Below are 6,000 nucleotides of genomic sequence, written 5' to 3'. Positions count from 1 at the left end.
AGATTGATGTCACTATAGTTGGTATTGAGATTACACAGAGTTTGGAAAATTTGACCTAGGAGTAGGTCTACAACTTACCAATAGAGGGAAAATTTGACAACATAAAGACTAGTGAAACAATATTTGCAAGACAGGAATGTTCACGGGGAAAGTGCTACTTAGAGCATTGATATAAAAGCTATTCCTTAATTCAAAAGAAAGGATGAGTAGAGTATTTCCTATCGACGACGGACACCCCTCATATGAATCCTTAATTCGGCCATTTGACGCTCCACATTAAGCAGGTGTCTCTCGTATGCTTACTGGCGTGCTCGGATCTCCATGACCTCAGCTCAGGTTGCAGCTAGCTCTTGCCGCAGAGCTTCATTGTCTCTCATAGCTCTCCCATGAGCAATTTCAAGGCGATGAATGCGATCCATACTGGCGCTTGAATCCGCTTCAAGTTCCACAGTTCGCTGAATGGTGGCCATACCTAGCTCAACATTACCAGCCACCCGACGAACCTGGATTGGAAGGGCCCTGTCTGCGGGGCCTCCCTCATTCAGATTGTAGAAGTTGCGGTCTCCGTTGTATGGGAGGGGTTGGCCTTGCTCGTGGCTCTACCTATTCAAACTCCCAACCCACATAGGCTTTGGACCTTGGAATTCAAGTCGGTGGTTAGGATTTGGGATTGGGGCCACTTGAGGTAGGTTCTCGACTTCAGGTTCTGAGTCAGCCTCTTCAGGGAATTGTTCTGCGAAGTCATCATCCAAAGGAATTTCATGATTTTCTTCTGGCTCTGCCTCGAGCCATCCATTATTTCCTTGGTTGGGAAAGTACGGGTCGCCAGGGAGATTGAATCCAGCCATGCTATCTACACGAGAATAGGGGTGAAAGGGATAGTTAATAGACGTCGAATCTAATAATACTTCTATAGTATTTTAATTGTATGCTCGATACTAAGTTGTTATCTTATAGTAACTAAAATACTCCTATAGTATTTTAATGTGGTATGTTCTGTTCTATCGATCTCTTGATGAATATAGTTTAATAAGTTTTAGGCTTGCTGCAACATCACGATCACTCCCAGACACATGTTGGTCATGTCTCAAATAAATATAGTTGATCAGGCTATATTGATCCTAGACATAATTACATAACTATCCAGGTTTAACCGCAGTGTTCAACATCCAAATACTTTTGTTTTGTTCTACTTATGATAATATTTCTAGTACGTAAGTATACTTGTATACTTCTTATCAAATACTTATATTTGGAAAAAGTATACTTTTAGTTCAGAGCACTTCGGCCCCCTTAGTGTTTATAGTTGTATACCATGTAAGGTTCGGTATACTTAGTTCACTATAACAATAGCTCTGATACCAATCTGTCACACCCCCAAACCGAAACGGCGGAAACATTCGGGGGCGGATGACGTCATATGTAGTATCACAACAATTGCATCATAGTAATCAAAGTAAACACAACCATTACATTTAATATATATAGTAAGTGTTTACATCAGTTTGCTTCATGTTTTTATACATCCAAAAGTAATAAAAGAAATACGAAACTCCATACGCTCCGTCTACTCAAAAGTCTGCCGATGTACCTGTCTACTGATTTCCTGAGAATACAAGCGGTTTTGAAAGAGAGTATCAGCATAAAAGCTGGTGAGTTCATAAGTATCTTTTTGTAGTAAGAACCTGTTAATGAATCAGTGAAAGTGTTTGTATATTTCCAAGAAAATCCAATATTTTCTTTAGTAAGAGTGAGATATTATCAGTTCCATCTATAATCACTTAGTTCATGTTGGCCACGTATAAACCATTATTGAACAGACAGTTGACTATGTGGATCTGCCCTAAGTCCACAACCAAACAAGGAACAGGAAATGAGGCGGAAACCACACATTCTACAGTCTATCGAATATGATTCATACGTAACCCTGATGCCTAAACTAAGGAATTATAGAATTAATTATGAATGTTTATTACTGTATTCTGTTATAGTATAGAAAAACGTTAGTTTGTATGTCTTGTTATTATCAACCGTAGTATGTGTGTATTCTTGTACAAAAACCTTTGTATAGTACGTTCTGTATGAAAACCCTGGTTATTATCAGTATGTAGGAGTAGTTTATATTTCTCAATAAGAAACTATCTCTTTTTCCATACTTATACTAAATAATCATTGTTCATGTAATGTGTATTACTACATAAGTATATCGTTGTTATCTACTTGCGAGTTTTATGACCATACTAAACTCGATATGGCGCGAATCGGGCACCAGTATCCTTTATGACTTTGTCACCCGTAGACCTGCCGGTTCTACTGTAGCTAGCAGCAAGGTGCGGGATAGTCAGTCTTGTATAGATCTACACACAAACTCATTGCTCTCATTCGAGGAGATTCTGGTTCATAAGGGTAGTCTTCCAATAGTACATGTAATTGTACCCAAAGACGTGTCTCTCAAACTAGATTATGACATTAGAAGTAATAATACATGAAAATCCTTTTTATAAATAACGGAAAGGTTTATAAAAAAAAGAAGTTTGTAAACCGTTTAATGAATTCCCAAACTATACTTACTATAGTTTGTGTGTATGTATATGTATAACCTTGTATGAATTCCCAAACTATACTTACTATAGTTTGTGTGTATGTATATGTATAACCTTGTATGAATTCCCAAACTATACTTACTATAGTTTGTGTGTGTATATATATATATATATATATATATATATATATATATATATATATATATATAACCTTGTATGAATTCCCAAACTATACTTACTATAGTTTGTGTGTATGTATGTATAACCTTGTGTGAATTCCCAAACTATACTTACTATAGTTTGTGTGTATGTATGAATACTTTGATTTATGTATTAATCTGAAAACTATATGATTATGTTTATAAGTTGAAAACGTCCTTTATGCTTAGCATGTTACAAAAAGGGATAAAATATCTAAATATTTTATAAAAGTATAGAAATTGTATATTTGTATCGATTGCATCCGTTTTAAGTTCATTGAAATCCTTTTGTATAAGTTTCATAAAATCATTTATGTATGGCTTGTATTCCCCCCAGAAAGCATTAAAAACTCGGAAACATGTAGGGGTATGAACTCACCTGTAGTAAGCGTTTCGAATAAAGGTTCGCGTAAGGATGAGTAGTTCCACGAATGAATTCCTGAGACACAAACGAGTCCTAAATGACATATAATGGCATATATGGGCATGTAATTAGTGTTTTGGGCAACTAACACGCAAGTAAATACCCTTAGGGACTAGGTAACACTTGAAACTATGTGTTACAATCACATGCGATTGACTTAAAGGGGTTTGCGGCCACTCAAGAGAGTGTACGGCCAATGGGTGTACGGTCGTACACACTCCAAGAATGGTGACATTTAAGTCTTGATTCATAGGGATTTCAAAGATTCTAGAGTTCTAATGGGTAACAAGTGTCTATGAAGTGGCCTAGGTTCAAAGTCATCACCCTAACAAGGGTGTACGGCCGTAGGAAGGGTGTACGGTCGTACACTCTTGATGATCATGAGTTTTATGGTGTTTCAAGGTCCTATCTAGCATCAAGGAAGTGTTCTTGGTCCCATGTTTAGTTCTAATGCAAGTTCAAGGCCAATAATGAGCATCAAAGAGGGTTTACGACCCTATGAGGTGTGTACGGCCGTAACTTGGGTCTACGGCCGTACACCTTCATGTTCATGCTAAGATGGTCAATTTTAAGATGAATAACAAGTGTTTCTAGTAGATAACGAGCATAGGAAGCAGTTACTCACAATTTGGAAGCTTGATTGAGGGTTTATGACCACCAAGAACTAGTGTGTGTTCTTGGTGTTCTTGCTGTAAGATGAAGATCTAACAAAAGATGAAGTTTATGGAATGAAAACATGGATTCACCACTAGTTAAAGAAATGTAGCAACAAATTAAGGTAGGAAACACTTACATCTTTGAAGATCTATGTGATAATCTTGATGAAGCTAGAGAGAGAATCCGAATTTTTGGCTTGGAGAGGTGAAAAAGTGTTGAAAAATTGACTGAGTATCTCTTATATAGGGGGAGTGTGCGGTCATGAGGGTGTGTACGGACGTACACCCATGTGTACGGCCGTACACTCCTCTTGAAGGAGTGTTTGGCCCGAAATGTAGTACTATGACTTAGGGTAACTCATCCCTAAACCCAAACCTTGATTGTACTAGGCTTAGAACGCTTAAACAGGCTCTAAACATTGCTAAAAGGTAGCTGAAATGAGTCTGAATTGATTGAATTGAATAGTTGTACAAGATAGAAATTTCGGGTTGTCACATCATCCCCCCGTTAGAGGGAATTTCGTCCCGAAATTCAGACACTGAATACAAATCATGAACTCGGAAATAGATGGGGGTACTTCTGTTTTATCGAATCTTCGTGCTCCACAATGAATTCAGGTACGGGTTCCTCTATGAAGTGTGAGTTCTCTTCTAGTTCGATCTCATCGAGGGGAAACACAAGTGTCTCATTGGACAAACACTTCTTTAGGTTCGACACGTGAAAGACGGGATGTACGCTTCAAAGTTCTCGGGGTAAACGAAGCTTGTATGCTACGGGACCGATCCTAACGGAAATCTCGAATGGTCCTATGAATCTCGGATTCAGCTTTCCACTATTTCCACAGCGTATCGTGCCTTTCCTGGGTGAGACTTTCAAAAGAACACGGTCACCAACCTGGAACTCCAAAGGTTTTCGTCTCTTATTAGCACGACTCTTTTGCCTATCTCCTGAATATGGATTTGTGTTAGCCTCTAAGTTTAAACTCAACCCATATGACGAGTGGTAGTTCTGGAGGGTTTACTGGGTATACTTCGGAAGGGTTTCGGAGGGCAAGGTACTCCTCGCATGAGTACTTTGGGGTCTAGAATATGAGAGAGGCGACTCAGAGATCTATATTAGGTTGTCGTTACGAGCGGCAAGGGTCTCGATAATCGGTCGGTTAAGGCGGTGGGTTTTCGTGACACACGAATTTGGTATGGTGAGGACCACACTAATCTCCTTCGAATGACTACGCCGGATTCTTTATAGAAACAAGTGTTAGGTCGATTTGAAAGAAACGTCTGTTATAATGATGTTGTATTCAGAGTGTGTTCGACAGTGTGTTATGTGTAAGCTTTCTAGTGCTTTCCCGATATTACCACTGCCACAGATTGTACTGCCAGAAGCGAGTACTAGTAGTGAAAGTGCTTTGATAACTAGTGACGATACTTTATATTATGATTCTTCTCAGTACCTCTATGATCGCTTGGCATATACAAGTTATGTATAATTAAGATGAAATAAGAAGGTCGACTGAGTGACTCTTCCCTGAATCCACAACCAGACAAGGAACAGGATTTAAGGCGGAATCACTCACTCTAAGTCTGCAACATCTCAGCTATACACAACCCTGATGTATAGACTAAGCCATCATAGCTTCCCTGAACGGATCTTTAGTTTTCTTATGGATGTCGTGACTCGTTCGGACGAATGAGTTATTTACAATTACTTTTTAATTTCCCCAAATTTTTAATATTAATATAGATTAAATCTTTAAGGAAATTTTATTTAGAAGATGTACCAAAATCTCAAAAGGGTGGGGGGTTCCTCGTTGCTCTTACATGTCATGCTGTTACACTCCTCCTTCTCCTCCGTCATTTCTCTCAAAAGGGAGGGGGGTTCCTCGTTCAGGACTTTAGTGTGTACTCTGGTAGGTACGGTGAAGACTATGTCTCACATAACTGTATCAACAGGTTTACGTATAGTGTAATGAAAACTCTTTTATGAGTGGAAATATTACCTTTTCATAGTAAATACATAGTGTAAAAATAATTATACCTTTAAATAGTTATTTGTTTGTCCCAAAATGATAAAATAGTGTAAATGACCCGTAAACTACACCCATTATAGTTTATCATAAATGTTTTGTTGTGACCATATGTTTATATATATATATATATATATATATATATATATA

Source organism: Lactuca virosa, chromosome 2 (genome assembly GCF_052849685.1).
Source record: "Lactuca virosa cultivar CGN04683 chromosome 2, Lactuca_virosa_CGN04683_v6, whole genome shotgun sequence".
NCBI classification, from domain to species: domain Eukaryota; kingdom Viridiplantae; phylum Streptophyta; class Magnoliopsida; order Asterales; family Asteraceae; genus Lactuca; species Lactuca virosa.
The sequence above is the reverse complement of the archived record's forward strand: the minus strand, read 5'-3'. Positions refer to the sequence as shown.